The sequence below is a fragment of the Elaeis guineensis genome, chromosome 3 (assembly GCF_000442705.2).
Source record: "Elaeis guineensis isolate ETL-2024a chromosome 3, EG11, whole genome shotgun sequence".
NCBI lineage: Eukaryota > Viridiplantae > Streptophyta > Magnoliopsida > Arecales > Arecaceae > Elaeis > Elaeis guineensis.
The window spans coordinates 5,065,427-5,087,305 of NC_025995.2; the positions used below are offsets into that span (position 1 = coordinate 5,065,427).

A 21,879-nucleotide genomic window follows, 5' to 3' on the forward strand; every position below is an offset into this window, starting at 1 on the left:
ACCCGTCATCCGAACCCGGCCGTTGACTCAAGTCCACGCAGCCTTAAACTGGCGCGAGTCGTCACAACACTTCCTTCTGCATCTCGGGCCGAAGTCTTTCGCACGTCTGTATCACCAGATGACCGGAGCGGCGGCGGAGAGAGAGAGCGCGATGGCGGAGGTGGCGAGCTCGGTGGTGCGGGACGATGGCCCCTTCGAGGCCGTCGGCGGGCTCCTCGTCGACTCTGCTTGTGTCCGGGACGACGCCGAGGACCACTTGGTATGCCCCCATCATTCCAATCTCTGTGCTTGCAAAACCTCTCTCTTTTCACGCCGATCTTGGTCTGTCTATGGTTCTTTTGATCGATTTCTTTATTTGCTTACGTGAGCTTAGGAAGCCCTACAAGTCGGTAGAGAGTTATTTTGCTTGAAATGTTTTTCTGTTGCATCTAATTGGCGCTTCCGATGGTTTGAAAGGAAATTCCGGTGTAAAATTCTGGGGGCAAGCATTTGGTGGATGGCTGTTATCCATCCCTTATTTTCATACTAACTATGAAGTATGTTTTTTATGCCAAGGGAGTATATTTATTAAGATGGTACATATGATACGGAATTATACCCAATTTTAATGTCCTTTTTTGATGACTCCTTGTGTGGGGGGGGGGGGGGGGGTGGGTGGGGTTTAGAATAAGATTGATCAGACTTACATCCAATCATATTAAAACTTTATAATAAGGATCCTAAATCAATTATTCAAGTCGTTAAATATAATCTACTACTTCAAAACTATTTGTACATAAAAAATTATATGATCTAAAAATCTCTAACCTATGTATCGAGATAGTCAAAAATTAAATAATTTAAATTAAATTAAATTAGATATATATTTTTGATTATCTGATGCATAGGTTAGGAGCCTTCAAATCATATAATTTTTAGTATACAAGTAGTTTTGAGATGATAGATTGCATTCAATAGCTTAAATCATCGATGTAGGATCCTCATTATCTAGTTTTGATCTAACCGAATCTGAATCTAAATCTAATCGACCTTATTTAAATCTTCTCATATATATATATATATATATATATATATAATTTTTTAAAATCTATGTGTTTGTTTGGATATTCTCAAAGGATTAGACTGAAGACCCTGCAAAAATCGAGTCTGTTGGATCATTTAGCTCGCATCATCTTTGGGTCTGCCTAAATCCTAGCCTTGGGCCATGGGAAGAATAAAAAGATGCTCACAGACCTTTTTTTTCCTTTTTTTTTCTTCGGAAGGTATTTGGTTGATTGAGCCATACTTTAATAAGCATCCCAATCCGTGAATGCTGCAGGATTTTTTAGAAACACTTACTATTTTGTTGGATGTTATTGAATTATAGAGGCTTGCTTAATTTTTTTTATTTCAGATGCATTACATTTTTTCCGTTGAATGTTCCGACAATCATGATTACGAATATGAAAATTAATCAAAGAATCATTTTAAATCGATCAAATTTATGGTCAGATAATTATTTAATCACCTAGTTTTTCATTGATGATTCAACAAGGAAGCTGGACAATCCAACTCTGGGATTTGTTTGAGCTTTTAGATAGAATCTAAGGTAGCTAAAGTTCCCAAACAAACCCCAAGTAAGTTCTTTTTAATATTTATATGTTGCATTAAATTTAGATGATTCTGATTAGAAAATTTTTGCACCCATAATTTTGTTTAGTTTTGTTACATTCATTAATTTTATGCTTCAATTTTCGCACTTTAATTGACGAAAAGAGCCCTGCGTACAACATAGTCTACACGTTCATTCTTTAACCCAACTTGAAGAATTAGTTTCACCATGCAAACCCTTATTTTCTATAAAAGTTTTGGTAATGTTTTTTTCCTTTGTTTATGGGGTACTGTTCGGTAAGACAGAAGAACAGAAAGTAAACAGATTACATCAGAAAACAGAGAAAAAAATAGTGAAAAAAAAAAATACAGAGCATATATCTCCATGATAATGCTTAAGCCATTCTTAAGCCATGTGCTAAGAGTAAATTTTGTACTAAAGTTCCATGGAGGTTATTAAGAAAAGCAGGTGACGTCATTGAATTCAATTTATGTACCCGGCCTCATATTCAATAGTTTAGAGCGGTTCTTGGTTCTCAAAACCAGACTATATATCTGAAAAATCGGGGGATCAATCCATAATAGAATCCCTTGCAAACTCTGTGGAGGCGAACGGATTGGGGGACCAATCCATGGTACCATCCCTTGCAAACTCCATGGAAGCGAGCGGATCGGAGAAAGTAAGGTCGGTGAGTTCTACCACTTGATTTTCCGCTTGCAACACCGGTTCTGAAGAAGGATTATTACTCGGTCCTATATCACTCGATGTCGTTCCATTCTTTTTATAATCTTTAGTCTTATAAATGATACAGAGAGCCAATTCATTCGCCTGCAAGAAATCAAAATAATTAGCAGGCTTGAGCAGTCTCATGGAGTTTTTTTTTTTCTTTAAGAGGAAGGAGATTAATGGGTGAATCCCCATCAATTATCAAATTTTATTCGGAAACTAAATAAGAGAAGAGAGTACAAATAGCACAAGTTACAATATAGAAGAGAAGTAAAAATTATAAAAATATATAGGATTATAAGAAAAACTGAAACTGTTGCTTCTAAGAGATCTCAAAAGACAACACTTCCTCATGTCCAGTAATTTAGAACCCATTTTTGGTTATCAAAGGCAGACCATATATCTCTGCAATAAGGCCAATACCATGGATCGTTCCTAAGCTCCCAGGAAGAATCCATTAGAAATTCAGGGGTGGCGAACGGATTGGGGAGAGGACGGTCGGTGAGTTCCGCCACTTGATTTTCTCCTTGCATGACCGGTTCTGAAGAAAGATTATTACTCGGCCCTACATCGCCGGATGTGGTCCCATTCCTTTTATAATCTTTAGTCTGATAAATCATACAAAGAACCTGTTGTGGCCAATCTTCTCGTCGCCTGGTCATCGGGAACGAGCACCTGCAAAGAAAAGTCCACACTGACCGGAGATGCCTCCGGCGGGGACCCTCCGATGGTTAAGTCAGAGAGGAGACTAGGCAACAGTAGAAAGGAATCAGGAGACTCAACGGTGGAGAGAGCGAGAGAGAGAGAGAAAGGACCCCCCCTCAAGCTGCTGCCTTACCTCGTTTTATAGCAGGAGGTGGTATGGTCCCGCCGTCGGTGATGTAGACAACTGAAGAGTTGTCAGATCGCCGAGGGTTGTCACGTCGTTGACGAGCTGACAGGTTCTAGGAATTAATTCGCGTCTTTGGCAGGACGGCGCCCCAGGTTCCTGGCAGGACAACGCCCCCTGGCGGTTGCACGGCATGTCCTTGACAAGACTGCAGCCCATGCCGCTCGTTCGGCATCCAGAAGGGCCTGTAGAGGTCGGACGTCAGTTGTCCAAACTGACAAGGAGTCGGTGATGTCCCACCCGACAGGGAATCGGTGATGCGAGATCGGCTTTCAGGCGATCGGAGGCAGCGTTGGCCTATTAGGCTGACGCGTTCCGACCGGGCATGATCAGTAGTTACCGTTGGTGTTGCCCGTCGTCAGACGGGCAAAGTTGGTTGGTCCATCCTCGAGGAAGGATGGGTCGGCATCGGGATCCGTCGGTGAGTCGGCGTCGAGGATGGGTCGACATCGTGACCCGTCGGTGAGTCGGCATCGAGGATGGGTCGGCATCGTGACCCGTCGGTGAGTCGACATCAGGGTCGGTTGGTATATCCCAACAGTTGCCCCCCCACTCCTGAGCCTAATGTCACGTCGGCCCGTGTTTCCATGCAGGTGGGGCGTCGGGCGAAAGGAGTGGATTCTTCATGGTGTCATGTCTTGATTCTGCTGATCTTACCAGCGGACGATCCGAACAAATCGGTGTCAGACGACTTGACGTTCAATGATTCGATGTCAGACGATCCGGTGTCAGGCGATCTAGTGTCGGACGATCCGATGTCAAACGACTCAGTGTCGGACGATCTGGTGTCAGACAATCCAATGTCAGACGATCCGGTGTCAGACGACTCAGTGTCGGACGATCTGGTGTCAGACGATCCAGTGTCGGACGACTCAGTGTCGGATGATCTGGTGTCAGACGATCCAATGTCAGGCACCTTCTGGGGAATGCAAACCGCTGCCTGGCGCTCCCTTGGGAGCGCGGACCACCGTCAGACGTCCCATCGGGAACGCGGATCGCCGTCAGCGAATTAATTCTGAGGCACGATTTTTCTGCCACGTGTCGGGAGGTTGTTGGGCCGGAGTCGTTTGTGCAAATGAAGGCGACGTGGCCCGATCTGGGATGGGTGCGCCGAACCGTCGGGATGGAGGAGGGCCCGGGTGCTGCCACGTGTCGATCATCCGAGAGGTTCTCATCGATGCGCCCTCATCCCGGCCGTCGAGGGGCCCTATGTATATGAGGTCACTTGTTTCCAAAATCTCACTTTTCACAGTTTTGCTATGGAGACTCTGCCCGAGCGGTCCCCCCTCCATCCCAGGTAGCTGCTTCTACCTTCATTCTTTGGAAGGTCCATCCAAGACTTGCGTTTCCTTTCGCCTTGTTCTTGCTTCTTTTGAAATCCTTTCTCCTTCTTCTTCTCTATTTTTTTCTTCTTCTTGGTTCTGGCATCATGGCCAGGACTTCCCCTCGGGAAGCTTAGTCGGAGAATCCGACCGATGATCTTCGATCGACCCCGGAAGTGGAGGTCTCCTCACTTTCGGGGCCGAATGTCGATCGGCTTCGGGATCAGTACTGTATCCCGGAGCAGTTCCGACTTTTCGCCCCTAGGGTTGGGGGACGGGTCAACAACCCGCCCGCAGGCCAGGTGGCTCTATATGTCAAGGACCTCCGGGCTGGTCTTCGGCTCCCGATTCTGGAGTTTGTTCGAAATCTTCTAGATTATTACGGACTTTGTCCGGTGCAACTGGCGTCGAACTCAGTTCGGTTAATAATCAACTTCGTCCTATTGTGTCAGCTTTTACCGACCAACCCCCGAATCTCTCTCTTCCGGGGGTTCTTCGTCCTCCGACCCCACCCTAAAGTCCGAGGGTGGTGGCTCTTCAATCCCCGGAAGGGCCTTTCTTTCATCATTGATCTTCCATCGTCCATTCATGGGTGGAAGAATCAGTTCTTCTTTGTTTCCTCTTCTTCTCCTTGGGGTTTTTCTTCCTGCTGGGGCGAGCCTCGGACTGAGGCGAACGAGAACAGCCGAGTGGAGGCGGACGATCGGAAGGATTTCTACCGACTCAAAGACATGTCGGTACCGAAGCAGAGGGAGCTTGTTACCGAACAAGCCCTCTATGACGCTGGCCTGAGCCTGGTCCCCCGTCTAGGTACTGTCCGATCCATCGATTGTCTTTTCGCTTCACGTCTGTCCCCGAACATGTACTGATTCTCTCATTGAATATTGCAGGTACACCGTCGAGGATGAGGCCGACCGACGTCGAGATCAGACAATATGCGGCTAGGAAGAGGCCAGCGTCTGGGGTCGGGCCCTCACGACCGCCGAAGAGGCCCCTTACAATAGCGCCGACCACCACCGCATCGACGGCCGATCAATCGGAGCCAGTCATCGTGCTTTCGGCTCCGACGGCACCACCAGAGGAGCAGTCGGTGGAGGGAATGGCCGAAGGAGCGTCGGTGGTTTCGCCGATGGAGGAGGCACAGGATGTCGTTCGGGAACCTGAACGTCCTCCGTCGGCTCCCACTGCTGCCTCGGGGGGTGCTCAATCGAGCTCGAGCATCCCTTCCTTCCCCGATCTATGGGCCTGGGCGGCCGATCGAGGGAAGGCCCCGATGGCCCCCGCAGGCGACTCAAGGTCGGGGGGTCGCACCACATCGTCGGGTGCCCGGGTCCCCGAGGGAGCGTCCGCCCTGGCCGACCATAACTTGGCCAGGAGATTATGTCAAGGGACCCTCCTTCCAGCTGACGTCGAGGTTCTGAAGGCTCGGCAGGTGACCGAGATGCTGTCTTCCTTTTACCCGATCATGATCGGGATAAGTTCTGCCTCGCCTCCTTTCTTTATTGCTGTCTTTATCATTTTATCTTTCTGACGGTCGGTTTCTGTTTGCAGTTGATTTACACCATGTCTGAATTAGAGGTCGGATACCGGAGGTTCGGGGACGTCCGGGCGGCCTGGAAGGACAGGACGGCGACCGTCGAAGCCGAAAAGGCGGTATTGGTCGAGCAGTTGAAGCTGTCGATCGATCGGGAGGCAAGACTTGAGGACGAGATCTCTCGTCTCACGGACGCCTTGGCTGCCTCGGGGGCTGAACTTAAGTCGGCCCGCAGGGAAGCCAAGCGCAAGGGTCGAACCGCTCACCGACTGCGGTGCGAGCGGGATGGCGTCGCCGTCGAACTCGAGGCCGAACGCGAGCAGCTCCGGGTTAGCCTGGAGAATCTCGCCAAGGTCGAGGAGGACTTATCAATCGCCCAAGCCGACGGTGACATAGCGAAGGCGGAGGTAGAGTCGGTGAAGGAGTTACTTGATCGAGCGGAGGCGAGGTCGGCGAAGGAGTCATTGGATCGGGCGGTGGAGGACTTCCGCGGCTCCAACAAATATCGGGAGGAACTGCTGGAAAGCGACTTCCGTTGTATCGGGTGGGGTACGAAGACGGTCGGGACGCAATCCAGGCTTTGTACCCGGAGCTCGACCTCAGCGGTATCGTCCCTCCGGGACCCGAGGACCAAGCCATGGAGGAGGTGGCCGACCCATCGTCGGGAGATGCTACTGCGGTGGAGGAAACCGTCCCGGAGCAGGCCGTCGAAGAGGAGACGGCCCCGACCTCCGACCCAACGCCGACCAGGGCGGATGTACCGGTTGCACCCGAGCTCCTCCCGATCGAAGAGGTCGACTCCGAAGGATGATCGGGGTCTTGTTACTTTTTTGTTTCACTTTATATACTTGTAATCGGGCTTCGGCCCAATTTTGTAAACTTATTGAAATTAAGCATTTCCAGCTTTCTTCCCTTTGCATGTGAAGACGCTCTCTGACTTAGAGTCGTAGAGTCGTAGACCCGACATACCATATTAGGTCACTCGGTAACATCCCAAGTCGTTAGCCAAGACAGTCGGTAACGTACACCATGGAAAAGGCAAGGTGAATCCCGATCACAGACCGTTCGTTCCGACGGAGGTCTGAGTCGAACATCCGTCGCCCGATGGTAAGTCGGGCATGTTCGTCGCATCAGGAGTCAAAGTCGAGTGTACGTCGCCCCGACGCGAGTCGGGCGCGTTCGTTGAGTCGAAGGTCGACCGACCTCCGGGCACACCGTGATGACCCGATCATTGTGTAGGGTCGAATGTCGTCCGATGTGATCAGTCGGATAGCGTCTGACGCGTTCGGTAGAATAGCATCCGACGCGTTCAATCAGAAAAATGATGGCAAGTCGGGTTCCCGTTACCCAGACTGTGGTCGGGCACACATGTCGTGGCACGTGATATACAGTGGCAAGCCGAATATCCTTCGACCGATCATGACCTAGTCGGTAGGCTGCGAACGTGACCTTGGTCGCGTTGGCGCTTAGCCTTTTTTGGCTGGGACCAAGTCGGCAAGCTAGCCGATCGCTTTGCCCAAGAATCTATCTGTAGAAGGAGTGTAGCTCCCTCCGTTATGGATACATCAGTCATCGTAAGTGTCCGATGTGTTGTCGGCGATCGGGCCGTTGATTCTCAATAGAACGTTGGGCCCAAGTCGGGGCGCCGGAGCTTGTATTCCCGACGAGCGCCGAGCCACAATCGAAGAGTCGAGATTCCGGACTCTGAAGTTTTGAAATTGAATTTGTATTCCGGACAGGTGGATACAAAGTTCACTGATAGTACAATCTCAGATTGTCGGCATTCCAAGTCCGGGGGATGGTCGTTCCTTCCAGGGTCTCTAGTCGGTAAGCTCTCGGCCCGTAGGTGTCGGCTATCTTGTAGGGTCCTTCCCAATTCGGGGACAACTTCCCTCGGTCCAGGGGCTTCGAGACTTCCGCCTTTCTTAAGACCAAGTCTCTGGGTCGGAAAAGCTTTGGCTTAACCTTGGTGTTGTAGTATCGGGCCACCTTTTGTCGGCAGGAAGCCATACGGAGTTGTGCATCGCGTCGGAGTTCGGACAAGAGGTCTAAGTCGGCTCTCCGACACTCGGAGTTGTCCGGCTCACGATACTGCTCGACTCTGATCGATGGTAACCCGATCTCCAGTGGGATCATTGCTTCTGTCCCATAGGTTAAGTTGAAGGGAGATTCTCCAGTTGGGACACGGGGCGTCGTCCGATAGGCCCACAGGACGGAGTTCAATTCTTCGACCCATAGGCCTTTGACTTCATTTAGTCGGATCTTTAGTCCGTGTAGAATAGTCCGGTTGGTCACCTCGACCTCACTGTTGGACTGTGGATGTCCGACTGAGGTCAGTCGGTGCGCGATATGAAACCTCGCACAGAAGTCTCTGAAGTCCTGATTGTCGAACTGTCGTCCGTTGTCGGTAATGATGGTATTTGGCAATCCGAACCTGAAGATGATGGACTTCTGAACGAAGTCTTCCATCTTCCGCTCAGTGATTTGCGCCAAAGGTTCGGCTTCCACCCACTTAGTGAAGTAGTCGATCGCGATGACTATGAACTTTCGTTGACCGGATGCCGGAGGAAAAGGTCCGAGTATGTCGATTCTCCACTGGGCGAAGGGCCACGGGGCGACGACGGGAGTGAGCTGGCTGGTGGGTTGTATGTTGGCATACCTTTGGCACGGTTCGCACCTCCGAACCAATTCAGCCGCGTCCTTCTTCATGGTGGGCCAGTAGTAACCCTGTCGCAGGATTTTGTAAGCCAAGGATTTGCCCCCCAAATGATTACCGTTGATCCCTTCATGTACTTCTCTGAGGGCATAGTCCGCGTCGGTCGGCCCCAGGCACTTCAGCAAAGGAAGAGAGAACGATCTTTTGTAGAGTCGGCCGTCCACCACCACATATTGAGAAGCCACCCATCAGAGCCGTTTGGCTTCCGCGGGGTCTTCGGGGCTAGTTCCGTCGGTTAGGTACCGAGCGATCGGATCCATCCAGTTTGGCTCTGTCGCCAATTGTAGCACCTCATCGATCTTGTCGATGCTCGGTTGTTCAAGGCTTTCTATGAATGTCCGACCCAAGATGCCGTAGTCGGATGTCGCGAGCCTGGAGAGTGCGTTTGCCCGAGCATTTTTGGCCCTGGGGATGTGGAAGATCTCGAAGTACTTGAAGGGTGCTATGAGATCTTTTACTTTTTGATAATACTTGGCCATGGTCGGATCCCGCGCTTCGAACTCACCTTTGACCTGTCCAACGATCAGTTGAGAGTCGGAGAAGACTTTGAGACGGTCGACCTCTAGCTCCAGTGCCAACCCCAAGCCCGCGACGAGCGCCTCATATTCGGCTTGATTGTTGGAGGCCTTGAAGTCGATCGGAGGGCGTGCTCGGTAACCACTCCCTCCGAGTTGGTGAGCAGGTACCCGGCCCCGCTCCCTCGAGCATTGGAGGCTCCATCGATGTGCAACACCCAGGTTGAATCGGGGTCACATTCGGAGATCCCAACCTCTTCGGGGCTCCCCTCTCCCGTCGCTCGGTCGGTCGTCGGGCATTCCGTGATAAAGTCGGCCAGAACCTGGGCTTTCAGAGCGGGTCACGGTCGGTATTGGATGTCGAACTCGCTCAGTCTCACAGCCCACTTCGCCAGCCATCCTGATGTGTCAGGGCAGTGCAGGATTGCTCTTAGGGGTTGGTGTGTGAGGACCACGATAGCGTGTGCCTGGAAGTATGGACGGAGCCGCTGTACTGAAATGACCAGAGCAAATATCATTTTCTCTGCCTTCGAGTACCGAGTCTCGGCTTCGTGAAGCATTTTGCTGACGTAATATATCGGTTGGTGAACTCGGTTCTCGTTCTCTCGGACGAGCACCGAGCTAACTGCCTCTGGGGAGGTAGCAAAGTAAAGATACAGTACCTCCCCAACCTCTGACCTCACAAGTAGGGGCGGAGAAGTCAGATATTTTTTCAGTTCCTCGAAGGCCTGTCGGTACTCGTCCGGCCAAGAGAAATGCTTTGCCTGTCTCAGGGTTTTGAAGAACGGGAGGCATCTCTCAGCCGATCGAGAAATGAATCGGCTGAGCGCGATGATCCTTCCGTTGAGTCGCTGCACCTCTTTTTTGGTGTCCGGATGTCGCATGTCGATGATTGCTTTGATCTTCTCGGGGTTGGCCTCGATTCCTCGTTGCGAAACGAGGAATCCGAGGAACTTCCCCGAGGTCACTCCGAAGGCGCACTTAGTCGGGTTCAGCTTCATCTGGTGTCGTCGTAGAGTGCGGAAGGTTTCTTCAAGATCTTGCACGTAATCCGAAGTGTGCGCACTCTTCACTAGCATGTCGTCCTCGTACACCTCTATGTTGCGCCTAATTTGGTCTTTGAAGACCTTGTTGACAAGTCGCTGGTAAGTAGCCCCGACGTTCTTCAGACCGAAGGGCATTACTTTGTAACAGTAAAGGCCCTTGGCGGTCACGAAAGCCGTATGGTCCTCATCCTCGGGCACCATCCGGATCTGGTTGTACCCGACGAAGGCATCCATGAAGCTGAGCAGTCGATAGCCGGACGTCGAATCCACCAGCTGGTCGATCTTTGGAAGTGGGAAGCTGTTCTTCGGACAGACCCGATTCAAGTCGGTGTAGTCGATGCAGATCCTCCACTTTCCGTTGGCTTTCTTCACTATAACGACATTGGCGAGCCAATCGGGATAGGTAGTTTCTCTAATGAAGCCCGTCTCGAGTAGCTTATCCACTTTCTCGTCAATGGCCTTCTGTCTTTCAGGAGCAAAAGACCGCTTCTTCTGCTTCACCGGCCTCATTGCTGGGTTGATGTTGAGTCGGTGTGTCATCATCTCCGGGGGGATGCCCGACATATCCGCTGTCGACTAAGCGAATACGTCGGCATTGGCCTTCAGCAGTTCTGCTAGCTGTTGTCGCTCGGGGTCGGATAATTGAGACCCGACCCAGACCACTCGTTTGGGATTCTCTATTATCGAGATGGGAACAAGTTGCTCGGTCGGTTCACCCCGTTCTTCTTCTTCCCGTTGGTCCAGCTTGTCGACCGTCAGGGAGCCCTTCAGTTCGTCGCTTTGAGCAGAGATCTGAAAGCATCGTCGAGCGAGTTGTTGATCTCCGCGCATCTCTCCGACTCCATTTTTGATCGGGAACCGAACCAGCAGATGATACGTCGAGACTATCGCCCTGAGGGCATTTAGTCCGGATCTCCCAAGTATGGCATTGTAGGCCGAAGACACTCGGACGACCACAAAGGTCAAGTGGGCTGTGCTCTGTCGTGATTCGGTTCCAGCCATCACGGGCAAAGTAACTTCCCCTTCCACCGTGACAGCATCTCCAGCGAAGCCTATCAGGGGCGTAGAGACTCTCTTGAGCCGATCGACCGACAGTCGCATCCGGGAGAAAGTCGAATAAAATAAAACGTTCGTTGAACTTTCATTATCTATAAAGATTCTTTTTACATCATAATTTGCTATTATTGTCGAGACAACAACAGCGTCGTCATGGAGAGTTTGGATACCCCGAACATCTTCATCTGCAAAAGTAATTACATCATCTGGGCGCAGCTTCTTCGTCGACTCCCCTCCAGTAGTCGTCCCCGGACCCAGTCGTTTGGAGATCATATTGATGACCCCGGCCATAGACTGGTTAGTCGTTGCCTCTTCAGTCGGTTGGGGTCGTCGGTCGGTGACGGGCCGAGTCGGCGGGTTCCTCCGAAATTTGCCGAGATATCCCTGGTGTATGAGGGCTTCGATCTCATCCTTGAGTTGGATGCACTGCTCGATATTGTGGTCGGGGCCCCGATGGAATCGGCAGTACTTTCGCATGTCGAGGCCCTTTGCCTTCAAAGGCGGGGGTCGTCGCAGATATTCCTCCCTTTTGATTTCCATCAAAATCTGTGCACGAGGAGCAGAGAGAGGGGTATAGGAATCATACCGGGGGTGCGTCGGCCTCGGACTCCGCCGTCGAGGTGATCTGGGGCTCCGTCGCGCGGGCGAGACCCATTTGTCGGTCGGGGGCCTGCTAGGCTCGGTAGGGGCCTGACCCTTCCTTCGCTTCTCCTTCGAGCCCTTGGACTCCGTCAGGCGCCAGTCGGAAGCTCCTTCGTCTGTGCACATATATTTGTACGCGCGCTCCTGCAGTGCAGCGTATGTTCGGGGGAGGGCTTTGTCCAGGGAGTATGTGAATCAGGATGCCCTCAGCCCCCGCTTCATGGCCGATATGGCCATATCCTCGTTGAGATCTCGAACCTCCAGCGTGGCCGCGTTAAATCACACCACGAAGTATCGGAGCGTCTCATTTTCTCCCTGTTTGAGGGAGAAAAGGCTGTCCGAGGTTCGTGGTGGCTTCCGATTGGTGCTGAAGTGGGCCACGAAGGAGTGTTCGAGCTGCCCAAAGGAGTGGATACTTCCTGGACAAAGATCGGAGTACCAGGTCCAAGCGGCCTTGCGAAGCATGGCGGGGAAGCCGATGCAGAGGAGGGCATCGGTTGCCCCTTGGATCGTCATGAGAGCCTTATAGCTCTTGAGGTGGTCGATAGGGTCAGTAAAGCCGTCATAAGGCTCCAGGTGTGGCATCTTGAACCGACTGGAGATCGGTTCGTCGAGGATGAGTCGGGAGAGAGGTTGGGTGGTCTGAAAGTCGACGTCGTTCGAGGACTTCTGTCCGTCCACCTGCAGCTGGGCAAGCCGACGGTCGATTTCTTCAAACCTACGTTCGTAGTCGTCGGCCCGTCGGTGCTGAGAGACTCTGGGGGTGGAGTCTCCTAATGAATTCGAGAGGGAGGCAGACGGTGTTCGTGGCCGCTTCTCCTTCCTCGCTCATTCCAGCTGGAAAGGGGACGGTCGTCGAGACCGACGGGCATCATGCCATGACCGCCTCTCTTCCTCTCGGTGGGAGTGCTGTGACAGCTGCTCCCGAAGAGGAGACGGAGACCGACGTGGGAGTTGGCGGCTGCTCCTGGAGGGCATCGGACGTGCCACTGATTGCTCCGCCGGCGAGCACGGCAACCGGGTGGGTTGAAGGCTTTTGACCGCGTCCGTCAACACGGTCATCTGCCGCACGATCGCCGCGATCTGCGCCTCCGTGGTCACCGCGGGATGGGGAGAGCTAGGCTCTGCGGTGGGGAGTGGTGGAGAAGCCTCTCCCCGACGGGAAGATCGTCTCGCCGATCCGGTGGCTCTCGACCGCTGAGCCCTGGTTCTTGTCATCTCGGAAAGGTTCTTCGAACTCTGTGGAGGTCGTGTACCAACCGGCCCCCCTTCCTGGCGCGCCAAACCTGTTGCGGCCAATCCCCTCGTCGCCTGGTCGCCGGGAACGAGCACCTGCAAAGGAAAGTCCATACTGACCGGAGATGCCTCCGGCGGGGACCCTCCGACGGTCAAGTCAGAGAGGAGACTAGGCAACAGTAGAGAGGAATCAGGAGACTCAACGGTGGAGAGAGCGAGAGAGAGAGAGAGAAAGGACCCCCCCTCAAGCTGTTGCCTTACCTCATTTTATAGTAGGAGGTGGTATGGTCCCGCCGTCGGTGATGTAGACAACTGAAGAGTTGTCAGATCGCCAAGGGTTGTCACGTCGTTGACAAGCTGACAGGTCCTAGGAATTAATTCGCGTCCTTGGCAGGACGGCGCCCCAGGTTCCTGGCAGGACAACGCCCCCTGGCGGTTGCACGGCATATCCTTGACAGGACTGCAGCCCATGCCGCTCGTTCGGCGTCCAGAAGGACCCATAGAGGTCAGACGTCGGTTGTCCAAACCGACAAGGAGTCGGTGATATCCCATCCGACAGGGAGTCGGTGATGCGAGATCGGCTTTCAGGCGATCGGAGGCAGCATTGGCCTGTTAGGCCGATGCGTTCCGGCCGGGCATGATCGGTAGTTACCGTTGGTGTTGCCCGTCGTCAGACGGGCAAAATCGGTCGGTCCATCCTCGAGGATGGATGGGTCGGCATCGGGATCCGTCGGTGAGTCGGCGTCGAGGATGGGTCGGCATCGTGACCCGTCGGTGAGTCGGCATGGAGGATGGATCGGCATCGTGATCCGTCGGTGAGTCGGCATCAGGGTCGGTCAGTATATCCCAACAGAACCAATTCCTTCACCCGCAGGAAATCAAAATTATTGGCAGTCGTTTGTTGCAAGATCATTCGGATTTTTTAGGACGCAAGCTTCTAGGGACCTGTTTGTTTTAAAACAACTTGATGCATACGTCTGATTTAATATGATTGATTTATTAAATATATACCTAGATTAAATATGATTGATTTATTAAATGTTTATATATAGAATCTTATAATTTATTCATTTTTTGATATTTATATTTGTATAACTAGCATCATTAATTTAGCCTCTGCATCGATAGAAACACTACGGATCATGTAGTTCATCCCTCTTCGTAGATAATTGATTTCACGAACTCATTATTTAATTTATTGAATAATGAAGGCTTATCAAGTTAATTATCTACTCGCTTACCCCAGATGGAATGCGGCTTGGGTGTAGCGTATACTCTTTCATTGCCCACTTGGTTCTTTTCCCTGGGAATCGTCCCTGCATATAGATTAGAGACTGTACGAACCCAAGCGGCCTGCCTTCGAGGTCACTTATCTCCTGCTTCCCATCGCGTGCATCCCAGCGACCAGACTTGCTGCTACGTTTGCGTGCTCTATTAACCCAAGTGGGAGTGGTGAAGTAAAGTCTCCTCTCTCCTTTGTCTGGAACACCTGCCTCGTTAATTTCCACACACAAACAGACACGCATGTTTCAGTTCTTTTGCTAGCTAGCTGCAAGGATGGAAAACCCATAGCTAATGGCATCTAGAAAGATAGATAGAAAGGGGAGGAGAAGAAAGACCAAAACAAGTTCTTTACATATATTAAGAAGGGAAAGGTGCTACTATCAATCACATGGTAAAGAGATTTCCAATCGTAAAGGAAATGCAACGGAAAGATTGAAGTTGGTACTGGGGATTATACTCGGCTGAAATAGAAAGTAGTGGAGGACTGAGGCCTATTAATGAAGAGCCTCTCTATTCCCCTGTTTTGTGTTTCCGTGGATATGTCCCTATTAGAAGAAGCACCTGCAGGTGAGTGTTGGAACAGACTAGACATTTTAGAAATTTTAGAAATTAAAAAAACCGTCTAGATTTTGATTTTAATTTTAAAAAATCTAATTTAAATCTGTGTGTATGTATATATAGATATACATGTATATGTATTTCGTACCTCAGGAAAAAAAAAAAACACCCAAAAGAATGGGTAAAACGTATGGCGAACTCCTGAAAAGAAAACACCTAAAAATACCAACGATGGGGGACCGTCCCACGTCTCTCTCTCTCTCCCAGACACAAGCCTCTTCTCTCTCTAGTCTTCTCATCCATGGTGTGTTTGTAGCCCACCCTCCTTTCAATGGGTGAATCCTGTTATTTTTAATCCATGCATTTGTATGTTTGGTCCTATGCTAATTATTTATTAGAATGATTTTAGATACTTATATAGAAGTATCAGAGCCAATCCAATCTATAACTATATGAATCAATGGATTGCTATAATATGGGTCTATTACAATTGAGCACGAGATGATTATGACATCTATGATTGGATTTATATTAATTGAGATTTTTTGTTTGATGAAGACATTAGTACTTAAATAGGAGAGGCATGTAAGAATCTAGAAATCCAAATAATACATACAACATTGCTTTTTTGAGTAGAGTCCTAAGTTATAACGTTTTATTCTTTTTTTTTTTTTAAATGCTCTGCGTCAATCTTTATTCTACAAATCTTACAAGGTGGATGCATGCATGATGCAACTACAAACTAACTTTCTCAACCTCAATAGTTGCAGTAAAGATTATTCTTTAGAAGTAAAATAATGGTAGAAAATAAAAATTAATTTTATATATCTCATATAGGCTAAGAAAAGGAGGTGATTTTGTTTAGTTTTATTGAGACTAGCAAAAGAATGTGCAAGAAAATCGATCAAATTATAAAAATAGTTTGAATCTCTAATTTTAATTTTGTTTGATTCTTTTTTTGAAATTCAATTTGATTTAGATTTAGAAATTCTAGAAATAAAAAAAATCAGTTAATTTTGATTTTAAAAAATCTAATTTAGATCAAACTGATGTACGTGTGAATGTATATATGTATATATGTGTGTGTATATATATATATGTATGTTTTTGTAAACCATTATCAATTCACTTATATTTTATTTTATATACACACACGTGTGTGTTTTTGTAAACTACCATCAATTCACTTATATTTTATTTTAATCCTTTCAATTTATTGCTTTTATATAAACCCAACTCATAAATTACTCATATAATCCATCATACATGCTACTTATTTTATATAATTAAAAGATTAAAATAAATATCTGATCATTGGGAAAATCCCATAGCAATCTAATCTAATTCAGTCACAGACGCCTTGTCTCACGCAATCACGTGTAGGATATGCCTGAAAAATTATGATACTCAAAAAGTATCGTAATATATTATATATATATTAAAAATATCTATCAAAAGATGAGTAGCCGCGCATGCTAACGCACATACATTAAAATATTAAATAAATAAATAAATTTTAAAAATATTTAAATAATTTAGATAAATATTATATAATTATTTTTTTTATTTTATCGATGTTTTAATATAGGCATAACATCGTGTATTTGTGTGGTATTTTTTAAAATTTCGTTTCAAAAATTAGAAGATTCGGAGAATATTTGCTTACGTAGTTGCTATAGCCTATATGTCCTCTATCTGTACTTCCCAACCTTCTGCCGTCATGTCTTAGGAAGTGGGGGACACAGTCAATGTCTGTCGTTTACCAGCCGTCTTGTCTGATCCTTGAACCTTCTAATTATTAACTAGAAGCCACACGGTTCATTTGGTTGTCTCTCCTCCGTCCTCCCGTGAAAAAAAACCTCCCCTGAAAATCTGGGGGAGAACCTCCTGCGAAAGACTCCTCTAAAGAACTCCTGTGAAAGACTTAGAAGATGCTTCGTTCAAGAAAAAAAAAAAAATATATATTGATTGGAGAAGTTCGATCATCTTTTTAGCTGTAGTTGCTACTAGTTCTCTATCTGCCCAACCTGTAGTTGCTATTAGTTCTCTATCTGCCCAGCTTGTACATATATTTATTAATAAAAAGAAAAATCTAAGGCCCCTTGGAGAACGCATACTTGTATATTTGCATAAATACATGGTAGATGGATAGATGGAGAAAGCAGATGATCAAAAACCATGCATCAAGTACTCTTAAACATGCATACACACACATATGTATGTATGCATGTATGTATGTATGTACGTATTATTAATTAACAAGAGATCAGCACTATATATATATATATATATATTAATTTTCAAGCAAAGGAAGGATGTATATTAAGCAGGGAAAAGTGCTAGTATTAATCACATGATAGACAGATTTCCAATCACAAAAGGAAATGCAACGGAAAGATAAAAGTCGGTGGATTACACTAGGCTGAAATAGAAATAATGAAGGACTGAGGCCTATTAATGAACAACTCACTGGCGAGCTCCTCGGGCCTACAATTAAATAGATCATCCCTGTGTATGCCTTCACCAAGGCTGCTAGTTGATGACCTTCCAATCACCTTGCCCTCAAGGCAATGAAGAGCCTCTCTATGCCCCTGCTTTGTGTTATTACCGTGGGATGTGGACATAATTCCTGCAGGTGGAGTGTTGGAACCAAAAACTTGGCAAACAGGCGACACGTGTGGCCCCCCTTTAATGTATTAAAAAGAGGATAGATGTAGGAGTTTGGTAGACTCTCTCTCTTCAAATGGAAGATGTGTTTGGTGGACCCTCCTCCCCTTCCCCTTCCCTTTTTTTTTTTCCTTCTTAGGCAAAAAGAGCACCATGGCAAGTAGAAGATTGAAAGGAAAAGACAGCAATGATCATTGATTAAGCTTTTTACCAATTTGCCATTCCCCAGGAAGAAAAAGGGATCATGTCCTTATCTCGAAAGAGATTGTCCACCAAATTTGTTTTAGTTTATTGCATCAACACCATCTTCCAATATAGCTGACATGATAACAGGTTATAAGATCTCACCAGGATGAGGAAAATATTAATTTTATTATTAAAAATAATAAAAAATTTACATCAAAAAAAATTACATATCAAAATTATGGTGTCTTCTTTCACGAGTTATTTGATTATTTATATTTATTAATTATCTAAATAGATCGTAGAGATTATTATTATTTTACGATATCTTATATTTAATTGCATAAAGAGAAAAAAAATACCAAATTATCGTTCATAATGATAATTTTTTTCAACAAAGTGGTATCAGAATAAGATTGTTACTGATTAAATTTTCTTATATTGATTAAATGAAAGAACATGTGGAAAGAAGTATGGCTAAATTTATGTTTTTTAATTTTTCAATTTGAAAACTTCGAATGAAAGATTTTTATTATTTTGTAAAGATTTGTATGATCTCATTGAAGGGGATAGTACCAAACCATGTGAGAAAACTCAGTAAGAATAGCAAAAAAATAAATAGAAAGATTATTGAGTTAATTAGATAATGACGCTTCACATTCAATGATTCAAAGCCCATTCTTGGTTATCAAAGCCAGAGCATCTCTCTCTACAATGATACGGATAACATGGATTGTTCATCCAATCCATGATAGGATCCATGTTTTCATCCTTCTCTGCTTCTTTCTGCACCTCCCTAATTCACCATCTCCCCCACCCCCCTCCCCACCCCCTTTTTCTCTCCCACCTCACATCGTTTCCTTCCCCTCTGATCTTGATCCACACATGGCTACTCCGATCCAAGCTCTTTCAATATTTGCGTTGGCCTCTATCCTGTCCCTTGTTTGACTATGACTGCGACCTAGTTAGTGAAGCTCATCATTTGCATGTGCTCAAAAGATAGTTTCATCCGAGCTTTGCTAATGGGGTCAATCGCTGGCAAATGTATATTTCAAGCAAGTTTCTTTCAGGCTTATCCAATGGAGATCATTGGTGAGCTAATCACTTTCAAGTCTTATCATGCTACTAATTTTAGCTAGAGTTGTGAAAACTAAAAGGAGGTGAAAGTATAGTTGCTTTCATTTAAAATTTCAAGAGTTTTCTCAAAAAGATACGCTAGATCTAATTTTTATATTAGTACTTTGAGAGGCGGATCATTATATTGATAAATATCTACATGCCATACACGAAACTTCATCCTGAGTTTGTAAATTTATTTTCTTTTACAATCAATAATATTTCTTTTATTGATGCTTTCTTTTCTTCTTCTTCTTCTCTCTTTTTTTTTTTGCATGTGATATGCTCGATCCAATTAGGATGTTAGCTCACTATTCTTCCTCTTGCCATTTTTCAGATGTCAATGAGCAAGAGCAAACAGGGTCATGGTCCATGTGCCGGAGAGCGCAAGGCTTAGATATGGTTGCTTTATTTGAAGTTTTAATTAATAATTGAAATAAAATCTATACCGGTCCAATGGTAATTTGAAAACAGAATTAGTGAAAATTGTTATATGGTTGATCCAAATGATTTTCAAATTACTAAAACTTTGCTATTTAAATTAGTATGATGGTATGTAGAGATGCTTTAAATTGTCTAGCAGATGTTGCACATCTTATAAAGTCAAATCCTATTACAACAAAAGTCAAACGGAATCTACTTCTAAGATGTTGCACATCTTATAAAGTCAAATCCTATTAGAACAAAAGTCAAACGAAATCTACTTCATTAGATATGCCTCGGAAAGAATCTAAAGACCAAGAGAAGAGAATGGATGATGGAGGGCGATGGTCCTCCTCCAAAAATGCATATGGCAAGCGGAAAATCAATTATCAAGGACCATAGGCCTTCCTTTCCCTACTTGGGTTGTCCCCATGCAATTTCTGGTACATCCTGTCGTGGATTGGACGAATGATCCATGGTCTGACTATTATTGCATAGGACAGGGTCACGTAGTCATCGAAACCATTCAAAAAGAAAACACATAAAGATTCTCTAGCTAAAAAGCAAGGGGTTCGCGGGCTAAGATTTACCCATCCATGACATTCCAACTTCAGGCTAAAACGAACCCAATCGATCAGATCAGGTCGGGCCACGTATAACCGAGCACCAATCGATAAAATTTGGATCTAATTCTAGTTTGGATAGAGTCTAAGGAATATAAAGCTATCCGTCCTTGAACTTGTGTGAGAACATTAATATTTATATCCCGATATCCAATTGCTAGAGCCCATCTGGAAGAGACTCGCACATAAAATTATTGAATCAAACTGTTAACAAGTGGGAGAAAAACTTGAAGTCAAATTATGCAGCAGATGGATCAACGTATCAAACATATTTGTTTCAAGGGTTTAAATGTAAATACCAGCATTTACCTGCAGACGAAACCTTAACAACCAGTTAGAACTATTTGATACGGAACGAGAAGTTGTAACTTTTGAAGAATCTGATGGTATGGACTCAAGAGAATAATGGGTATGAGTTTGGCCATTCAGGCCCTTATACGGGGCTCAATTCAAGGTGGGGCAGATGATGAAACGGGAGATCCAAATCAACCCAGAAAACTAAAAGGATTGGATTGGATGGGATCCAATTTCAGTAAATCCAAATCATTCGATCTGAAAAATAGAATAGATCTAATTTTAGAATCTAATCTGATCCTGTGGATCGGATCTGAGTGGCTCGAGTAGAGCTACAGATTACTCCAAACTATTTGTAGCCTTATCATGGAATGCGGCATGCATTTGATGGAACTATCTCTTGGATGAGTACTAGTGAGCAGTGTCATCTATTTTTTACAAATTAAACTTTGTTTTTGTAAAGAATTTTCCCTTCTGTCTCTCGCATTTCTTTTTCTTTTAAGTTTAATCTGGTGATTAATCTCAATACGTGCACTACTGTGGCAGAAAACATATTCCTCCCATCGTTTTCACTTGCTTGCATTCATGTTAGTCCAACTTATAGCATTTTTTTTTTCTTTGAGCTATCGAACATATGGCTATTTGTCTGGAACCAAATACACATTTGTTTGTCTTATGTTCATTATTCAGCTGAGGCCCGTGTGCTTTAAGGCTTTATTTGCTCGAGTGCCACGCAAAGTTTATTGTGGTATCATATTTGGCCTCGAAATATAATTTTTAATTTTTTAGCTACCCGTCATAGTATGAGCCTGACTGATTGCTCTGTTAGGTTTGTGTGGGTTTCGCATATTTCCCATCTCTCTCCCTCTCTCTCTCTCTCTCTCTACCTACATGCTTTCGAGGGTTTGGGCTGCAAGGATGATTAATCTTTTTTTGAGATGGACCATTGGGTGGCACTCTGCACAGCTCTCTCTACATCCTTTTTGCACGTCTATCCGAGAGACTATAGATTTATGACAATCTACGTGACTGGGTTTTGTGCCTATTTAACATAAGTTACTTGTCGAAATCTCTTGATGTCATTGTCTCAAAATCATCTTTGATTTCAAATCTTGGTTTTGACAATGATGCCTCTTGGAATTAGGAGAAATGAGGAAATGATGAAATTAGCACATAATCCTAAATCTAACTTAAATTTAGCATGTTAATTTCAGCGTAAACTCGTAAGCAAGCCTCCTTTCAATCCGTTAAACCCGAGAAAGGTCATGGTTTTGTTAGGCTTGTGCATTGTGCATCTTGTTTAGGCCTGCGCTCGTATACTTGCATGATTATATTATTGTGAGAATTTTTTTTTTTTTTTAAATTTGTGTCAAAACTTTGTACGTGAAAATAACCAAGTAGGTGAACCAAAAACAACAGGGCTCATCTCATCTGCACTGACGAGTCAAAGGAATATTG

The 21,879-nt window shown here is 46.2% G+C and overlaps 1 long non-coding RNA gene across 1 annotated transcript; it reads left to right on the forward strand.

The window, feature by feature from the left end:
* The first annotated feature begins 82 nt into the window (after window positions 1–82).
* LOC114913599 (uncharacterized) lies at window positions 83–19,640 on the forward strand. The gene is made up of 2 exons (XR_012139443.1): window positions 83–259; window positions 19,419–19,640. It is a non-coding gene; the product is annotated as an uncharacterized lncRNA (long non-coding RNA).
* Window positions 19,641–21,879: the final 2,239 nt, after the last annotated feature.